Below are 21,604 nucleotides of genomic sequence, written 5' to 3'. Positions count from 1 at the left end.
CTGCAATTATCTCACAGAAGACAGATCAGGTCTGTCAAATAATCTGTAGTGAGGACTGCAAACTCAAGTGTTTGGAGAGCATGAGAAGTAATCTAGCTAAGGATTCATGGAGATGTAGCCCAAAGGACAGGGGAAATGAAATGTGGAAATAAGCTTTCTCCACATCCACCTTAACAACCCATGACTAAGATGTAGGAATTCAAAATACACGTTGCAATTCAACATAAATCAGGAAATGGACCAGTGAGTTTATTTTGTATCATAGGCTATAGGTCACATTGTGCCACATTCAAACACCTAGTTCTCCTCTTCCAATACAACACCTTTTGATAAGATCAATACTACTATAATGAAATACTCTGATTAGATCCTGCTTGTGGAGAATCGCTCGGGCTGCAAGTCTCTCGCAGCTCTCGAACCAGCAAAACTATCAATCTGCCTCGTTGGCAATGAGGTGGAAATGAAGGCATGATTCAGTGATTAGAGCAGACACTTCTGCTCGAAAAGCAGTTTTTGCTAAGAGTCAAAATATCTCACAAATCAACCTGTGGACAGAAATCAGAGATTGATAGCTGGGCTGACATAGTAAGGTACCAGTAATGGGCCAATTGGATAGTAAATACCGCATGACATAAACACGTCTCCAAGTACCGTTTAAGCTACAGGACAGATTTGAACATACTAAAAGAGACAGAATCAACTTAATGGAGGTGTGTGTCTGACATGTGGAATCGAGGTTTGTAGTCTAAAACCAGTACTACAGCATCCATCAGAGGAGTAATTGGAGAGTCAGGAGACAATACAAACAAAGGTAAACTATAGCCTAATTGACAGACAACCCAACCCCATCTTGTAGTGTGCGCTCTCAAAGTGGACACTTACCACAGCTCTGTATTATGTTATATTAAAACTCCAGTATTTGTCCGCCATAGCTTGTTCTCCATATTCCTTTTAAATAGGGAGCACAATTTGTTTTCAACCCTTATTTCCACCATGACTTATCAAAACTCGTTCTCTCATGGCTCTCTCGTCCCTCTGCAGCAGACATATGGTGAGCAATACGTTTGGAACATTACTTTAGTGCCTGATTGCAAATAGTTTATTCTGTACAGGCTTCCTTCTTTTCACTCTGTCGTTTAAGTTAGTATTGTGGAGTAAATACAATGTTGTTGATCCGTCCTCAGTGTTTTCCTATCAGCCATTAAACTCCGTAACGGTTTTAAAAAGTCACAAATGGCCTCATGGTGACATCCCAGAATGGTTTCCTTCCTCTCCGGCAACAGAGTTAGGAAGGACACCTGTATCTTTGTAGTGACTGGGTGTATTGATACACCATCCAAAATGTAATTAATAGCTTCACCATGCTCAAAGTGATATTCATTTTTTTACCCATCTACCAATAGGAGCCCTTCTTTGCAAGGCATTGGAAAACCTTCCTGGTCTTTGTGGTTGAATCTGGGTTTGAAATTCACTGCTCGACTGAGAGAACTTACAGATAATTTCATGTATGGGGTACAGAGATGAGGTAGCCATTCAAAAATCATGTTAAACACTATTATTGTACAAAGAGTGTACTTATGTGAAGCAAATTTTTACTCCTGAACTTATTTAGGCTTGCCATACCAAAGACGTTGAATACTTATTGTCTCAAGAAATTTCAGCTTTTCATTTTTTATTAATTTTGTAAAAATGTGACATTATGGGGTATTGTGTGTAGGCCAGTGACAAAAAAAATTATCTAAATTTAATACATTTCAAATGTACGCTGTGACACAACAAAATGTGGAAAAAGTCAAGTGGTGTGAATACTTTCTGAAGCCACTGTATAGGCACCTAGGCCTAGACCTAGGCCTAGGCTTTCACTTCAAAATCACTGTCTAAACATATGTCGGTTAACTTCGCATTGGGAGAAACTTTACTGGTGAACGTTGGCATGAGATATAAAAAGCGTTTGGATACCTTGTGAGAATAAAGTCTATGACACACTCATCCACAAATCTTTGATAGCTGTCTTGCTTTCCCATCTAAAACAAATTAAGGCCGGTTTATAAATTACGTACGCAACACAAAAACAGTACGCAAAATGGAGAGCCTGCATTCTTGTGTCAAATTATGAATTGTGGGGCTGCACATATAGGTTTCCTACGCAACACCATTGTGTATAGCTAGTTGTAGTTCTTCAATGCGTCAGTACATAGGGTATAAACTAGGCTTAAGGCATAATTCATAGAGGAAATATTAGCCTACTGAGTGTGTGAAAAACATGGTGGATCTGAGAGAAAAATCTCTAGAAAGATAGAAGGGAATGGAAGTCTAACGTCCTTGCGCAACTGGTCATGTGACCTACTTGCTTCCCAGTCGATCATTTTTTATTCCGCCTACAGCCCTATCGGCCTGAGGTAATAACTTTCAGCATAGTCGTCATAGCAACCAAAACCCTGCTTTCTTCTTGCTCAGCTGTGTGTCAGATTATTCTTAAATCAGAGAACGTTAGTGAGCAGGGCACCAATGTTATCAGTGGCACCAAAGGTTTTATTATCTAGGCTAATGGGCCATTTTACAAAATATGATCAGGTCAAATTAGGTAATTAACCATGACAGCTACAAAGCAAAAACCAGGAAGAATGTAGCCTATATATGGCTCTGGACAAGGCCTGACCAAATGGCAATTATTAACGGAAGAACGGAAGAGGACAAGGACCTCAAGTAGACCCAAAGAATAATGTGATTTGGTTCATAAAAAGTGAGGCTGCGATCTAAAATAGGCATAACTGGCCGTTCACTGATGGTAGCCTAATGTTTGATTACAGCAGCTCTAGTTCATTCAAGTTCCTCAATGACGTCTGTGGCTTATTTCTTTAGTTGCTCCTTTCACAATAAAGCCTATTTACCTACCCACAGGCCTCGGATATTGATAAAGCTTAATTGCGTGCTCAATTTCAGGTCATGCCCTTACAATATTATGCAGACGTCAAAGGCTGGTACAAACAAATGTCCATGGAAGGTCATTCTCAGATGTCAAAAAAGGCCCACCAGGCTTACTACTATGAACTGTCAACGAAGCAACTAGGCCTATAACGGTCTAGAATCTTCTTTTAAAAAGGTGCCACTGCATGTACGTAGGCCTAGCTTTTTTCCCCCTATCAATAACAGAGCAAATATTGCTTGAGCCTTCTTCACTGGTTTGTTTACCTTCCTTCTCGGAGTAGCATAATTAACTTACAAATGTGTGGGCGCTAATGCACTAGGGACCTCAGCAGTGAAGAGTCAGCAAATAACAAATCTATGTGGCCATGTAAAAAACTGTGCACCCTTATATCTTGTTCCCAGTAGCCTTCTTAAATGGTGATAAAATGTCAGCTCCACCTAGCATCTAGAATTCAAACTAGGCTTAGGCTATATCTAGAGCCAGACAACGTGATCATTTAACAAAGTAGTCCAGTGCCTACATCTGGACTACAGGGTGCATTCTGCACTAGAAACTAGATACATTTGCAAGTGGTGCCTTTGAAACTACACCCAGAAAGACAAACACTCCACAACCAGATCAGCTTACCAGTAGCCTATATGTTGAAGTTGGTTGTGTTTGATCTGATGGGTAAAGGCATCCTCAAATATTAGCCTACTAGGCCTAAGTGCTCAGTAAAAAGAAATAGCCACGGAGAATGGAGTAAAAGCACCAGACCGTCTGGATAGTATGTGTACCCGGAGATGGACACATGAAATACAGGCTGTTCGTGCCATTCATTTGCTAACAGTTTGCCATTTAGAGTGGCTATGACTGAAACAGCCTCAACCACATTGAACACCTTTGGGAGCAATTGGAACACCGACTGCAAGCCAGGCCTAATCGTCCAACATCAGTGCCCGACCTCACTACTGCTCATAGCTGAATGGAAGCAAATCTCGACAGCAATGTTCCAACATTTAGTGGAAAGCCTTCCCAGAAGAGTGGAGGCTGTTATAGCAGCAAAGTGGGGACCAACTCCATATCAATGCCCATGACTTTGGAATTAGATGTTTGACGGGCAAGTGGCCACATACTTTCGGTCATGTAGTGCATGTCTGCTGCAGAGAGAGAGAGAGCATGACAAAATGAGTTTTGATCAGTCACGGAAACAAAAGTGCTGAAAACATGTTGGCTAACCATTTAAAAAGAAGATGAATAACAAGGTATAAGATGAAAAATAGTTCTGGAGCAGGTACAGCTGACTAGCGCTTGCTAACGCTCCCTAGCAAATATAAATAAACACACAGACACACACACACACACAGAACAAAAATGGAATTTTTTTAAAGACTTTACTGAGTTACATTTCCTATAAGTAAATCAGTCAACTGAAATAAATTCATTAAGCACTAATCTATGGATTTCATATGACTGGGCAGGGTCGCAGCCATGGATGGGCATAGCCCCACCAACTTGTGAGCCAGGCCCAGCCAATCAGAATTAGTTTTCCCTCACAAAAAGGCTTCATTACAGACATAAATAATCCTCAGCACTCCCCACTCAGACGATCCCGCAGGTGAAGAAGCCGTATGTGGAGGTCCTGGGCTGGCGTAATTACATGTGGTCTGCGGTTGTGAGGCCGGTTGGACATAATGCCAAATTATCTAAAATAACGTTGAAAGTGGCTTATTAATAGAGAAATTAACATTAAATTCTTTGGCAACAGCTCTGGTAGACATTGCTGCAGTCAGCATGCCAATTGCACGCTCCCTCAAAACTTAAAAGACATCTGTGGCATTGTGTTGCGTGACAAAACCACACATTTTAGAGCGGCCTTCTATTGTCCCCAGCATAAGGTGCACCTGTGTAATGACCATATTGTTTAATCAGCTTCTTGATATGCCGCAGCTGTCAGGTGGATGTATTATCTTGGCAAATGAGAAATACTCACTAACAGGGACGTCAACAAATTTGTGCATAAAATTTGAGAGAAATAAGCTTTTTGTGTATATGGAAAATTTCAGGGATCTTTATTTCAGCTCATACAACCAACACTTTACATGTTGCATTTAGATTTTTGTTCAGTGTATATAAAAATAAATCGATACTTGGAGTCAAAGTATCAATATAAATTAGTCCAAAATAATATCATCACTATCAAATTCTGTTTGGAAATGCCACATAGCCAAACTGATTAACAAATGTCCTTTAGATTGGGCAATTTATTGTTTTATGTTTGCAGTTAGGGCCTAGCTAGGACGGTCATTTTTTGTCCAATATATAGCAAAACATTTGTAACTGCCACCTTCAGCATGCCACATTAATGACAACACCAGAGTTTTTATATCTGGCCCGGACATGAGCATCAACATACAGAGCTGACAACATACACAATTTCCCCACCAAAACCAATAACCCTTCTTCACTATGCATAGTGTACGTCACTGTGTACACTATGTGTTGCATGCCAGGTTTCAATAGCTGCACAATTTTAACATTGTGACATATTGAAATAGAGTTATTGAAAATACACATTTTAGGGTAGGGGTAACAGAGCTAGAGCTCCAGGTCAAAGTTTACCAATGCAACAGCAACACTGGCAAAACACAAGATACACTGTAAACCTCTCAGCTGCCTCATCTGACAAGAGGTGAGATCTGGGTCGAGCAATCAAAGCCTTCCTTTCTCGGAGAACAGGAAATCAGAGTAGGCTAGCGTAATGACTGAGCCATGTGAGAGAAAGCAGGCCCCCACAAATCGAATCATCTTCACAGGCTAAATAATGGCACAGGTTAAGGCAACAGCTGAATCTGGTCAGAGCGGTCTACTCTCCAGGAGGCACTGACTGGTTATGTAAGCATGGAGGGGAGATATGATTCACACAACATGTAAACCAACTATTACCAGTTACACTGAATTGCAACCAAGATGGAAAGGATGTAGCCTATCGCAGTGGCCTCACATTTTTAAAATAGCCAGATTGTCCCTTTATTGGACGACAACGTCTCGATAGTTTTGCTGCGAACAAAGCTAAAACTGCGGAAAAACACCTAGAAACATTAAACATAGGTACACAAAAGTGCTGTACACTTGGGAATATTCTGAAGTACTGCATTTTCACCATTCACTGGAAATTGGTGCTCTTGATGGTGTTTCAAAACATGAAAATGACTCCATCACACCAGCCGGTTGGCCATGGTCTCATAGTAAATAAACAAATGTGGCTCTCTCTCTTGGTCCCTAAAGGGACGGATCTTGATGTTGTGGCTAGTGTGTCAGCATTCAGACATAGGCCTAATATAGTTAAATAAAGGTTAAATAAAAAATATACATAATATTATGCCTTCTATCAAATGAATTAGACACTGACTAGTACAAGCAAAACTGCTTGAGTTGTACTCATGCAACTATTTAAGCTATAGGCTTGAGCTTCTTTCTCATTCTTGCAATGTCATCATAATTTGCTTGATGTGCATCTGCAGCTAGACAGTGCAAGACCGTGTCCGTTGCTCCCGCCTGCCCTCGCCGTCGTTAACAGAACTGCAGGAAAGCAGTGCCCGACAGACGGGGGCCAAATACACCTTCTACTAGTGTCCTAGCTATTGTTAGCTACCTAGGTAGCACCCAGTGTCCTTCACTAAACACCTGCCCTCGCCTTTGTTAACAGAACTGCGGGAAAACAGTGCCAGACAGGCAGGAGTGAAGTACAGTCTACCGGTGTGCTAGCTAGCTACCTTTCCCACCTGCTGTGTACAGGAGTCCTAGCTAGCTAGAGGGCTCACACAGTGTCCTTCGCTCCCGCCTGCCCTCGCCATCGTTAACAAAACTGCCGGAGAAGAGTGCCCGATCAGGGATGCAAACTGGTGAGGGCCCAAAAAGGTGACTTTTTTTGTTGTTGCACTGAAACATGCAAAAACAAAATACCTGCTAGGGGGAAATGCAGGTTTTAGCTAATTTAACAATAAAGAATATGGTCTACATGCTCAGTCTGTGTGTGTAAAATAAAAAGTGGTTAATGTGAACCTAACTCACAGCTGAAAAATGTAAAGAAAGTAATCCAAATGTTATTTGTTGCATAGACTTTACTGCAAATGACACAAGTCTTGAGAACAAACAATACACTAATATTGCAGTTAGCCACGACAGCCTTTATAATAGAACGCTTACGACCACACACATCTAAATATTGCACTTGGGGAAAAAAACATCTTAATGTAGAAATAGAATGAAACAAACAGGCATTCTATTTTTGCTCTATTATAGTAGCCACTAGAGTAGACATCGATTAAGTGCAGGTTACTAATTAATTGGTTAGGTTACTAATGTTAGCTCATCTGATGTTGTAACGTTAGCTAGCTAACGTTAGCTGTCTGACTTTATTAGCCAGCTAATTTTCACACCATGAACTCAATTATTTGATCAGTTAAGTTGGCTAATGTTGCTCAACATTTCTCTGGCTAGCTAACGGAGAATTTGATCCAGCTAGCAGGATAATTAACAATGCTAACAATACTTGTTCCACTACACCTTCTCCCTCACCTCAAAATTTCCAAATGCTAGTTGTTTTTCGGTTACAACTCATGAAGTACGCTCCATCACCTTCTCACCCCTGTCTACATGGACAGGCTTTACACCTACCTCTTCGTTATCATTCAGGGTACGTGCTGCTGTAAATGGCAAACTGCCGTCCTACTCTCTGCTGTCTTTCCAGAGCACGCGCTGATGCTGTAACTACTGTAGCAAATTGGTTCTCTTCTCTCTTCAGTCGCGTGCTGCATTCTGCTGTTACGTGAACGATTGGCTGAGCCTTGGATACAGCCAGTATTGCTCCAAACGCACATCACTCGTCGGATCTACACAAACACGTACAGTGAGGGAAAAAAGTATTTGATCCCCTGCCGATTTTGTACGTTTGCCCACTGACAAAGAAATGGTCAGTCTATAATTTTAATGAAAGGTTTATTTGAACAGTGAGAGACAGAATAACAACAACAAAATCCAGAAAAACACATGTCAAAAATGTTATAAATTGATTTGCATTTTAATGAGGGAAATAAGTATTTGACCCCCTCTCAATCAGAAATATTTCTGGCTCCCAGGTGTCTTTTATACAGGTAACGAGCTGAGATTAGGAGCACACTCTTTAAGGGAGTGCTCATAATCTCATTTTGTTACCTGTATAAAAGACACCTGTCCACAGAAGCAATCAATCAGATTCCAAACTCTCCACCATGGCCAAGACCAAAGAGCTCTCCAAGGATGTCAGGGACAAGATTGTAGACCTACACAAGGCTGGAATGGGCTACAAGACCATCACCAAGCAGCTTGGTGAGGTGACAATAGTTGGTGCGATTATTCGCAAATGGAAGAAACATAAAAGAACTGTCAATCTCCCTCGGCCTGGGGCTCCATGCAAGATCTCACCTCGTGGAGTTGCAATGATCATGAGAACGGTGAGGAATCAGCCCAGAACTACACGGGAGGATCTTGTCAATGATCTCAAGGCAGCTGGGACAATAGTCACCAAGAAAACAATTGGTAACACACTACGCCGTGAAGGACTGAAATCCTGCAGCGCCCGCAAGGTCCCCCTGCTCAAGAAAGCACATATACATGCCCGTCTGAAGTTTGCCAATGAACATCTGAATGATTCAGAGGACAACTGGGTGAAAGTGTTGTGGTCAGATGAGACCAAAATGGAGCTCTTTGGCATCAACTCAACTCGCCGTGTTTGGAGGAGGAGGAATGCTGCCTATGACCCCAAGAACACCATCCCCACCGTCAAACATGGAGGTGGAAACATTAAGCTTTGGGGGTGTTTTTCTGCTAAGGGGACAGGACAACTTCACCACATCAAAGGGACGATGGATGGGGCCATGTACCGTCAAATCTTGGGTGAGAACCTCCTTCCCTCAACCAGGGCATTAAATGGGTCGTGGATGGGTATTCCAGCATGACAATGACCCAAAACACACAGCCAAGGCAACAAAGGAGTGGCTCAAGAAGAAGCACATTAAGGTCCTGGAGTGGCCTAGCCAGTCTCCAGACCTTAATCCAAACTCTCCACCCCCGCAAAACCTCTACACTGAGTCAATACTGTTTCCGGTCACAACTTGCAGACTTGTTTACGTGCTGCTGTGCGTTTCGTTGCCAATCTTACTTTGCTACCTGACTACTTCACGGTTTTTACTTTTTCATTACCGTTTATTTTTTGTTTTTCCCTCACTCAACTTTTTTCGTTCAACTTTTTCACCCCAGAGGTTTTATCTGGACATGGTTCGTCAGGACTTCCAACAGCCGAAGCTAAGTAACATTAACACGATGCCTTCTAATTGCAGTCGTTGTACTAATAATATACAGGAGAACGATCGCCTTACGGCGAGGATAGCTGTGCTGCAAGCCCAGCTTCAGACGCAATCGTTAGGCAAGGGCAATTTCAGTGTAGGAAAGGAAGACACAGCGTCTGTGCCACCAGTAAGTACAGATACTAACGTTAGTATAAACCCCCTCGCACGGTCCCCGCAGCCGGACAACTTTCTCATGGCTTCTGGAGGGAAACGATGTAGGAATGCTCAACCGGTGTCGCTTATTCAGCCGACAGAAACTTTCAACCGGTTCTCCCCATTAAGCGAGTCGGAGGCCGAAACTTCTCTGGTCTCTGCTCCTCCTGTTGTGGGGTCTGAGACGCCGAAGCCTCTCACCATTAGCTCTGACAAATTGAAAACCCTAGTCATTGGCGACTCCATTACCCGCAGTATTAGACTAAAAACGAATCATCCAGCGATCAGACACTGTTTACCAGGGGGCAGGGCTACCGACGTTAAGGCTAATCTGAAGATGGTGCTGGCTAAAGCTAAAACTGGCGAGTATAGAGATATTGTTATCCACGTCGGCACCAACAATGTTAGGATGAAACAGTCAGAGGTCACCAAGCGCAACATAGCTTCAGCGTGTAAATCAGCTAGAAAGATGTGTCGGCATCGATTAATTGTCTCTGGCCCCCTCCCAGTTAGGGGGAGTGATGAGCTCTACAGCAGAGTCTCACAACTCAATCGCTGGTTGAAAACTGTTTTCTGCCCCTCCCAAAAGATAGAATTTGTAGATAATTGGCCCTCTTTCTGGGACTCACCCACAAACAGGACCAAGCCTGGCCTGTTGAGGAGTGAAAGACTCCATCCTAGCTGGAGGGGTGCTCTCATCTTATCTACGAACATAGACAGGGCTCTAACTCCTCTAGCTCCACAATTAAATAGGGTGCAGGCCAGGCAGCAGGCTGTTAGCCAGCCTGCCAGCTTAGTGGAGTCTGCCACTAGCACAGTCAGCGTAGTCAGCTCAGCTTTCCCCATTGAGACCGTGTCTGTGCCTCGATCTAGGTTGGGCAAAATTAAAGATGGCGGTGTTCGCTTTAGCAATCTCACTAGAATAAAGACCTCCTCCATCCCTGCCATTATTGAAAGAGATTGTGATACCTCACAACTCAAAATAGGACTACTTAATGTTAGATCCTTCACTTCAAAGGCAGTTATAGTCAATGAACTAATCACTGATCATAATCTTGATATGATTGGCCTGACTGAAACATGGTTTAAGCCTGATGAATTTACTGTGTTAAATGAGGCCTCACCCCCTGGTTACACTAGTGACCATATCCCCCTCGCATCCCGCAAAGGTGGAGGTGTTGCTAACATTTATGATAGCAAATTTGAATTTACCAAAAAAAAAACAACGACGTTTTCGTATTTTGAGCTTCTAGTCATGAACTCTATGCAGCCTACTCACTCACTTTTTATAGCTACTGTTTACAGGCCTCCTGGGCCATATGCAGTGTTCCTCACTGAGTTCCCTGAATTCCTACTTTGTAGTCATCGCAGATAATATTCACATTTTTGGTGACTTTAATATTCACATGGAATAGTGCACAGACCCACTCCAAAAGGCTTTCGGAGCCATCATCGACTCAGTGGGTTTTGTCCAACATGTCTCTGGACCTACTCACTGCCACAGTCATACTCTGGACCTAGTTTTGTCCCATGGAATAAATGTTGTGGATCTTAATGTTTTTCCTCATAATCCTGGACTATTGGACCACCATTTTATTACGTTCGCAATCGCAACAAATCATCTGCTCAGACCCCAACCAAGAAGCATTAAAAGTCGTGCTATAAATTCTCAGACAACCCAAAGATTCCTTGATGCCCTTCCAGACTCCCTCTGCCTACCCAAGGACGTCAGAGGACAAAAATCAGTTAACCACCTAACCGAGGAACTCAATTTAACCTTGCGCAATACCCTAGATGCAGTTGCACCCCTAAAAACTAAAAACATTTGTCATAAGAAACTAGCTCCCTGGTATACAGAAAATACACGAGCTCTGACGCAAGCTTCCAGAAAATTGGAACGGAAATGGCGCCACACCAAACTGGAAGTCTTCCGACTAGCTTGGAAAGACAGTACCGTGCAGTATCGAAGAGCCCTCATTGCTGCTCGATCATCCTATTTTTCCAACTTAATTGAGGAAAATAAGAACAATCCGAAATTTCATTTTGATACTGTCGCAAAGTTAACTAAAAAGCAGCATTCCCCAAGAGGATGGCTCTCACTTCAGCAGTGATGAATTCATGAACTTCTTTGAGGAAAAGATCATGATCATTAGAAAGCAAATTACGGACTCCTCTTTAAATCTGCGTATTCCTCCAAAGCTCCGTTGTCCTGAGTCTGCACAACCCTGCCAGGACCTAGGATCAAGGGAGACACTAAAGTGTTTTAGTACTATATCTCTTGACACAATGATGAAAATAATCATGGCCTCTAAACCTTCAAGCTGCACACTGGAACCTATTCCAACTAAACTACATTTACATTTACACTTAAGTCATTTAGCAGATGCTCTTATCCAGAGCGACTTACAAATTGGTGCATTCACCTTATGATATCCAGTGGAACAACCACTTTACAATTATTATTATTTTTTTTGGGGGGGGGGGGAGGGTTAGAAGGATTACTTTATCCTATCCCAGGTATTCCTTAACCTGTTGGGGATAGGGGGCAGTATTTGCACGGACGGATAAAAAACGTACCCGATTTAATCTGGTTACTACTCCTGCCCAGTAACTAGAATATGCATATAAATGTTTGATTTGGATAGAAAACACCCTAAAGTTTCTAAAACTGTTTGAATGGTGTCTGTGAGTATAACAGAACTCATTTGGCAGGCCAAAACCTGAGAAGATTCCAAACAGGAAGCGCTCTCTCTGACTATTTCTTGGCCTTCTTGATCATCTCTATCCAAAACAGGGGATCTCTGGCATAACGTGACATTATCTAATGCTCCCATAGGCTCTCAGAAGGCGCCAGAACGTTGAATGGTGACTTTGCAGGCCATGGCTGAAAAACAGTAGCGCATTTGGATAGTGGTCGATCTGAGAACAATGAGACTGAAAGCGCGTGCACGAGCCGACACCATGTTTTTATTTTTTCATCTTTGAACGAAAACAGGGTTTCCCGGGCGGAATATTATCGCTTTTTTACGAGAAAAATCGCATAAAAATTTATTTTAAACAGCGTTTGACATGCTTCGAAGTACGGTAATGGAATATTTTGAATTTTTTTGTCACGAAACGCACCGGGCGCGTCACCCTTCTTTACCCTTCGCATAGTGTCTTGAACGCACGAACAAAACGCCGCTATTTGGATATAACTATGGATTATTTGGAACCAAACCAACATTTGTTATTGAAGTAGAAGTCCTGGGAGTGCATTCTGACGAAGAACAGCAAAGGTAATCCAATTTTTCTTATAGTAAATCTGAGTTTGGTGAGTACCACACTTGGTGGGTGTCAAAATAACTAGCCCGTGATGGCCGGGCTATCTACTCAGAATATTGCAAAATGTGCTTTCACCGAAAAGCTATTTTAAAATCGGACATATCGAGTGCATAGAGGAGTTCTGTATCTATAATTCTTAAAATAATTGTTATGTTTTTTGTGAACGTTTATCGTGAGTAATTTAGTAAATTCACCGGAAGTGTTCGGTGGGAATGCTAGTCACATGCTAATGTAAAAAGCTGGTTTTTGATATAAATATGAACTTGATTGAACAAAACATGCATGTATTGTATAACATAATGTCATCTGATGAAGATCATCAAAGGTTAGTGCTGCATTTAGCTGTGGTTTTGGTTTTTGTGACATTATATGCTAGCTTGAAAAATGGGTGTCTGATTATTTCTGGCTGGGTACTCTGCTGACATAATCTAATGTTTTGCTTTCGTTGTAAAGCCTTTTTGAAATCGGACAGTGTGGTTAGATTAACGAGAGTCTTGTCTTTAAAATGGTGTAAAATAGTCATATGTTTGAGAAATTGAAGTAATAGCATTTCTAAGGTATTTGAATATCGCGCCACGGGATTCCACTGGCTGTTGAGCCCATAGAGGTTAAAGAGGTGGGGTTTCAGGTGTCTCCGGAAGGTGGTGATTGACTCCGCTGTCCTGGCGTCGTGAGGGAGCTTGTTCCACCATAGGGGTGCCAGAGCAGCGAACAGTTTTGACTGGGCTGAGCGGGAACTGTGCTTCCTCAGAGGTAGGGGGGCCAGCAGGCCAGAGGTGGATGAGCGCAGTGCCCTCGTTTGGGTGTAGGGACTGATCAGAGCCTGAAGGTACGGAGGTGCCGTTCCCCTCACGGCTTGCCTATGGAGCTGTGAGGGGAACTACTGAAAGAGCTGCTTTCTGTGCTTGGCCCTCCTATGTTGAACATAAGAAACAGCTCTCTATCCACCGGATGTGTACCAAACTCACTAAAAGTGGCAGTAACAAAGCCTCTCTTGAAAAGCCAAATCTTGACCCAGAAATTATAAAAAACTATCGGCCTATATTGAATCTTCCATTCCTCTCAAAAATGTTAGAAAAAGCTGCCTTCCTGAAGACAAACAATGTATACGAAACGCTTCAGTCTGGTAGACTGCACTGAGACTGCACTTGTGAAGGTGGTAAATTACCTTTTAACCTGTTATGGCTAGGGGGCAGTATTTTCACGGCCGGATAAAAAAACGTACCCGATTTAATCTGATTATTACTCCTGCCCAGAAACTAGAATATGCATATAATTATTAGCTTTGGATAGAAACACTCCAAAGTTTCTAAAACTGTTTGAATGGTGTCTGAGTATAACAGAACTCATTTGGCAGGCCAAAACCTGAGAAGATTCCATGCAGGAAGTGCCCTGTCTGACAATTTCTTGCCCTTCTTGATTATCTCTATCCAATACAGAGGATCTCTTCTGTTCCGTGACACTTCCTACGGCTCCCATGGGCTCTCAGAAGGCGGCAAAAAGCTGAATCGTGGCTTTGCAGGCTCTGGCTGAAAAAAAGTAGCGCGTTTGGATAGTGGATGGTCACAGTACTGTGAGACTCAGGCGCGTGCACGAGGGGATCCCATGCTTTTATTTTCTCTCTCTTTGTATGTATACACGCTTTCCCGGTCGGAATATTATCGCTTTTTTACGAGAAAAATGGCATAAAAATTTATTTTAAACAGTGGATGACATGCTTTGAAGTACGGTAATGGAATATTTAGAAATCTTTTGTCACGAAATGCGCCATGCTCGTGACCCATATTTACCATTCGGATAGTGTCTTGAACGCACGAACAAAACGCCGCTGTTTGGATATAACAATGGATTATTTGGGACCAAACCAACATTTGTTATTGAAGTAGCAGTCCTGGGAGTGCATTCTGACGAAGAACACCAAAGGTAATCAAACTTTTCTAATAGTAAATCGGAGTTTGGTCAGGGCTAAACTTGGTGGGTGTCTAAATAGCTAGCCGTGATGGCTGGGCTATCTACTCAGAATATTGCAAAATGTGCTTTCACCGAAAAGCTATTTTAAAATCGGACACCTCGATTGCACAAAGGAGTTCTGTATCTATAATTCTTAAAGTAATTGTTATGTTTTTTGTGAACATTTATCGTAAGTAATTTAGTAAATTCACCGGAGGTTTGCGGGGGGTATGCTAGTTCTGAACGTCACATGCTAATGTAAAAAGCTGGTTTTTGATATAAATATGAACTTGATTGAACAAAACATGCATGTATTGTATAACATAATGTCCTAGGTGTGTCATCTGATGAAGATCATCAAAGGTTAGTGCTGCATTTAGCTGTGGTTTTGGTTTTTGTGACATTATATGCTAGCTTGATAAATGGGTGTCTGATTATTTCTGGCTGGGTACTCTGCTGACAATCTAATGTTTTGCTTTCGCTGTAAAGCCTTTTTGAAATCGGACAGTGTGGTTAGATAAAGGAGAGTCTTGTCTTTAAAATGCTGTAAAATAGTCATATGTTTGAAAAATGGAAGTTTTTGTATTTTTGAGGAATTTGTCATTCGCGCCACGCCTATCATTGGATATTGGAGCAGGTGTTCCGCTAGCGGAACGTCTTGATGTAAGAGGTTAATGACGTCAGACCGAGGTTCTGCGTCTGTCCTCGTGCTCCTAGATCTTAGTGCTGCTCTTGATACCATCGATCACCACATTCTTTTGGAGAGATTGGAAACCCAAATTGGTCTACATGGACAAGTTCTGGCCTGGTTTAGGTCTTGTATGTCGGAAAGATTGTTTGTCTCTGTGAATGGTTTGTCCTCTGACAAATCAACTGTAAATTTCGGTGTTCCTCAAAGTTCCGTTTTAGGACCACTATTGTTTTCACTATATATTTTACCTCTTGGGGATGTGATTCAAAAACATAATGTTAAATTTCACTGCTATGCGGATGACACACAGCTGTACATTTCAATGAAACATGGTGAAGCCCCAAAATTGCCCTCGCTAGAAGCCTGTGTCTCAGACATAAGGAAGTGGATGGCTGCAAACTTTCTACTATTAAACTCGGACAAAACAGAGATGCTTGTTCTAGGTCCCAAGAAACAAAGAGATCTTCTGTTGAATCTGACAATTAATCTGGATGGTTGTACAGTCGTCTCAAATAAAACTGTGAAGGACCTCGGCGTTACTCTGGACCCTGATCTCTCTTTTGAAGAACATATCAAGACTGTTTCAAGGACAGCTTTTTTCCATCTACGTAACATTGCAAAAATCAGAAACTTTCTGGCCAAAAATGACGCAGAAAAATTAATCCATGCCTTTGTTACTTCTAGGTTGGACTACTGCAATGCTCTACTTTCCGGCTACCCGGATAAAGCACTAAATAAACTTCAGTTAGTGCTAAATACGGCTGCTAGAATCCTGACTAGAACCCAAAAATTTGATCACATTACTCCAGTGCTAGCCTCCCTACACTGGCTTCCTGTTAAGGCAAGGGCTGATTTCAAGGTTTTACTGCTAACCTACAAAGCATTACATGGGCTTGCTCCTACCTATCTTTCAGATTTGGTCCTGCCGTACATGCCTACACGTACACTACGGTCACAAGACGTGGGCCTCCTAATTGTTCCTAGAATTTCTAAGCAAACAGCTGGAGGCAGAGCTTTCTCCTATAGAGTTCCATTTTTATGGAATAGTCTGCCTACCCATGTGAGAGACGCAGACTCGGTCTCAACCTTTAAGTCTTTACTGAAGACACATCTCTTCAGTAGGTCCTATGATTAAGTGTAGTCTGGCCCAGGGGTGTGAAGGTGAACGGAAAGGCTGGAGCAACGAACCGCCCTTGCTGTCTCTGCCTGGCCGGTTTCCCCTCTTTCCACTGGGATTCTCTGACTCACCCCTATTACGGGGGCTGAGTCACTGGCTTACTGGTGTTCTTCCATGCCGTCCCTGGGAGGGGTGCGTCACTTGAGTGGGTTGAGTCACTGACGTGGTCTTCCTGTCTGGGTTGGCGCCCCCTTGGGCTGTGCCAATGGCGGAGATCTTTGTGGGCTATACTCGGCCTTGTCCCGGGATGGTATGTTGGTGGTTGGAGATATCTCTCCAGTGGTGTGGAGGCTGTGCTTTGGCAAAGTGGGTGGGGTTATATCCTACCCGTTTGGCCCTGTCTGGGGGTTTCATCGGATGGGGCCACAGTGTCTCCTGACCCCTCCTGTCTCAGCCTCCAGTATTTATGCTGCAGTAGTTTATGTGTTGGGGGGCTAGGGTCAGTCTGTCACATCTGGAGTATTTCTCTTGTCTTTTCCGGTGTCCTGTGTGAATTTAAATATGCTCTCTCTAATTCTCTCTCTTTCTCTCTCTCGGAGGACCTGAGCCCTAGCACCATGCCTCAGGACTACCTGGCTTGATGACTCCTTGCTGTCCCCAGTTCACCTGGCCGTGCTGCTGCTCCAGTTCCAACTGTTCTGCCTGCAGCTATGGAACCCTGACCTGTTCACCGGACGTGCTACCTGTCCCAGACCTGCTGTCCCAGACCTGCTGGAACCCTGACCTATTCACCGGACGTGCTACCTGTCCCAGACCTGCTGTTTTCAACTCTCTAGAGACAGCAGGAGCGGTAGAGATACTCTCAAAGATCGGCTATGAAAAAGCCAACTGACACTTACTCTTGTGTTACTGACTTGTTGCACCCTCAACAACTACTATGATTATTATTATTTGATCATGCTGGTCATTTATGAACATTTGAACATCTAGGCCATGTGCTGTTATAATCTCCACCCGACACAGCCAGAAGAGGACTGGCCACCCCTCATAGCCTGGTTCCTCTCTAGGTTTCTTCCTAGGTTTTGGCCTTTCTAGGGAGTTTTTCCTAGCCACCGTGCTTCTACACCTGCATTGCATGCTGTTTGGGGTTTTAGGCTGGGTTTCTGTACAGCACTTTGAGATATCAGCTGATGTAAGAAGGGCTATATAAATACATTTGATTTGATTAATCCCATAGAAAATCTGTGGAGGGAGCTGAAGGTTCGAGTTGCCAAATGTCAGCCTCGAAACCTTAATGACTTGGAGAAGATCTGCAAAGAGGAGTGGGTCAAAATCCCTCCTGAGATGTGTGCAAACCTGGTGGCCAACTACAAGAAACGTCTGACCCCTGTGATTGCCAACAAGGGTTTTGCCACCAAGTACTAAGTCATGTTTTGCAGAGGGGTCAAATACTTATTTCCCTCATTAAAATGCAAATCATTTTATAACATTTTTGACATGCGTTTTTCTGGATTTTTTAGTTGTTATTCTGCCTCTCACTGTTCAAATAAACCTACCATTAAAATGATAGACTGATCATTTCTTTGTCAGTGGGCAAACATACAAAATCAGCAGGGGATCAAATACTTTTTCCCCCCACTGTAGGTCACCTATTTTGGATTCTAAACACCGAATTTCGCCAAAAGGTGACTAGTTTGCATCCCTGCCGATAGGCGGGGGCAAAGGACACTGTCTACCTAGTGATGCTACGTTTGATACTGGAGCTCAGAGGCACACGTCGAAATAGATAAGTGTACTTCAAAGCAGGGTGCCGATGCCTGTATCAATTTATCAGAAGCATGTGATCAATGACATCCGAAGCTTCGTTTCGTTGAACAACCACCTGATCGGTTTGGTAGAAGACAAAAAGGCTACGGGATGTGGGACATCACCTATAATAATTTGGCTGCTCTAAATTCTTTTGACCAGCAGGTGCCCATAGTTGGTCAAAGACTCGAGTAATGGACCTATTTGACAGAATTTGGTGAAAAACCTCAATGCTTCAGGAAGCTTAGTTTCCCCATCACTAGCTAAGGATTGTTGCCCCGTCACTTCTTCCGTGGGGTTTATCAGCGGTTGGCATCCAACGTTATGGTGCATTACCGCCACCTACTGTACTGGAGCGCCCCCTACTCCCTCCTGTGAACCAGAGTCCTAGCTTAAAAACGGACCAATAGAAGTATAAAGAGGGGTGCTGCTGATGCAGGAACGCCTCAAAATGCGGGTCGCAATGGCACCCTTCTCGCCTAGCTCTATCTAACCAGCAAACCAGGCTATGAAGCTGTCTTGACGGAATAAGGAAGACAGTGGTGAAGGTGACTTAATTATGTGATACGGGAAAGTTACCTCCAAATGGTTGACAAGTCCCATGTTTAATTACAATAAGGACGTGGGATATTCTATCTACAACGACCCGCATGTAATTGTTGTTCCAGTGTTTAGCACTATCTATATTCAGCGTCCTTCAGGACAGGTACAGAGCAACCCAACACCATCACTTATACGTACGTCACGAGTGCATTAGCTAACAGCTATCGTAAGTAGCTAGCTACCATAAGTAGCTGACTGTATCTTTAAGTTTTAACCATGTCAAGTAACAATATTTGATCGATCTGTACTCATTGACGTTGTCACATTTGTGATAGTTGTGAAATGGTCAACCAAGATACGAATGGAAAATGCAAGACCATCTTACCAGTAGCTAGCAATGTGTTAGCTAGGTGGCTAGCAATACCCGCTAGCTGTCGTCGACGTCGGGCTGGTATGTTGTTGGTGGTAGAAAGAAAGCCAGTGAGGAGCTGAATTGAGACGTATTTCAAATAGCGAGATGTAATAAGTATCCTGGATCCATTTTCCAGAGATGGTGATTCAACAGCTCTTCAATGTGTATTTAAATCCACACCTAATTTTAGCCTGTGAAACGCTAGTTTGCTTGCACACGTATGATTATTAGCATAAACCCCGTCTTCATAACATTTCCTCCAGATCATCTGCAGGGACTGGAGTTCCGCGGGTGGGGGCAGACTGTACAATTGTGAGACCTATGTGAAGCTAGCCACAATAGTGGAATTTGCGGTTTGTCTTCAACATAAAAGTCCCTAATTGAAAGTAATGCAAACGGATACAAATATTTGAATCATGTCATATTTGGACAATATGTTAAACAAGGTGGGCATGTTATATACATTTAACAATCAGTTGAAATCACACTGGATGTAATAGACTTCATAATTGCATTGGGGGCATACTTATTTATCTGTACAGCCTTATCTATGGCTTGTGGATCAATGACGTGGGGTATCAGTCTACTCAGTGACACCCACAGAACAACTGTGAATAGTTTACACAAATATTAGTATCATAGGACTTTGACTGTAGGCTCAGTCAGCCTACTGTGGATATTTATATTCATAATGATATTGCACTGTACAGTCTTACCTATGGATTGTGAATCAATGAAATGTGGTATCAGTCTGCTCAGTGACATCCAGGGCCACAGATATGAGCAGTGTACCTCTTATTGCAGGACATTGACTGTGGGAAATCACTTCAGTACAATATGAATGTGAATACGCACAATAGGCTGACAGGGGAGGTGATTTCCCAGTCAAAGGCCCAGCAATATGAGCTACGAGACTAATATTTGTGTAATCCTTCACAGTTGTGTTCTGTGGGTGTCACTGAGTGGACTGATACTCAATTGCATTGATCCAGAATCCATAGGTAAGCCTGTACAGTGCAATATGAATGTCCAATACACATTGAGCTGGACTGGTAAGCGTAATGTGGCTCATTTCACAGTGGTTTCAGTCCCACAATATGAGCTACGATGCTAATATGTGGGTAAACTCTGCAGTTGTTCTTTAGGTGTCACTGAGTAGACTGATACCCAATTGTATTGATCCATAAGGCTGTACAGTGCAATATGAATGTCAATACGCACAATAGGCTGACTGGGGAGGTGATTTCCCACAGTCAAAGTCCCACAATAAGAGCTACGACACTAATATTTGTGTAAACTTCAGTTGTGTTCTGTAGGTGTCACAGAGTAAACTGACACCCCATTTCATTGATCCCCAATCCATAGGTAAGGCTGTACAGTGAAATACCAGTATGCCCCCAATGCAATTCTGAAGTTTATTTGTATCCATTTGCATCAATTTCAATGAGGGACTGCATTGTGCCACATTGGGTGGATTTGTCTTAAATACAGGGCCTTGACATCCAATTAAATGAGTTAATGGACAGAAAAGGTCCCCTAAATGGCCAGAAATATTGTCCAGAAATTCAAGGATTGTACAGTTTAAGAAAACGTCACCAACACTGAATTTATTAGCAACTAAAACTTGCTTAGTGTACCTTTAGTCATAGTTAATGTATACTGAACAAAAATATAAATGCAACAATTTAAAAGATTTTGAGTTACAGTCCATAAGGAAATCAATTAACTAAATATATTCATTTCACATGACTGGGCAGGGGCGCAGCCATGGGTGAGTCAGAGGGCATAGGTCCAACCACTGGGGAGCCAGGCCTAGCCAATCAGAATTAGTTTTTCCTCACAAAAGGGCTTTAGTACAGAGAGAGATACTCCAGTTTCATCAGCTGTCCGGGTGGCTAGTCTCAGACGATCCCACAGGTGAAGAAGCTGGATGTCCTGGGATGGCTTTGTTACACATGGTCTGCAGTTGTGAGGTCAATTGGACATACTGACAAATTCTCTAAAACAACATATGCTAGAGAAATGAACATTCAGTTCTGGTGGACATTCTTGCAGTCAGCATGCCAATTGCACACTCCCTCAAACCTTGAGACATCTGTGGCATTGTGTTGACAAAACTGCACATTTTAGAGTGGCCTTTTGTCCCCAGCACATGGTGCACCAGTGTAATGATCATGCTATTTAATCAGCTTCTTGATATACCACACCTGTCACGTGGATGGATTATCTTGGCAAAGGAGAAATGCTCCGTAACAGGGATGTAAACACATTTTTGCACAACATTTGAGAGAAATAAGCTTTTGTGCACATG

At 42.7% G+C, this 21,604-nt stretch overlaps 1 protein-coding gene across 12 annotated transcripts in view; it reads right to left on the bottom strand.

The window, feature by feature from the left end:
- LOC106561933 (MAP kinase-activating death domain protein) overlaps positions 1–19,590 on the bottom strand; it is a 90,341-nt gene extending 70,751 nt beyond the window's left edge. For all 12 annotated transcript variants that reach the window (XM_045688981.2, XM_082957716.1, XM_082957715.1 and 9 more), the window contains exon 1: positions 19,267–19,590. The gene's annotated coding sequence lies outside the window, so the exon portion shown is untranslated. The remainder of the gene's footprint in view (positions 1–19,266) is intronic.
- Between the last annotated feature and the right edge of the window lie 2,014 nt (positions 19,591–21,604).

This window comes from Salmo salar, chromosome 11 (genome assembly GCF_965601325.2).
Source record: "Salmo salar chromosome 11, fSalSal1, whole genome shotgun sequence".
Lineage (NCBI taxonomy): Eukaryota > Metazoa > Chordata > Actinopteri > Salmoniformes > Salmonidae > Salmo > Salmo salar.
Note: the sequence above shows the minus strand (reverse complement) of the source record. Positions and strands in the feature narration are given on the sequence as shown.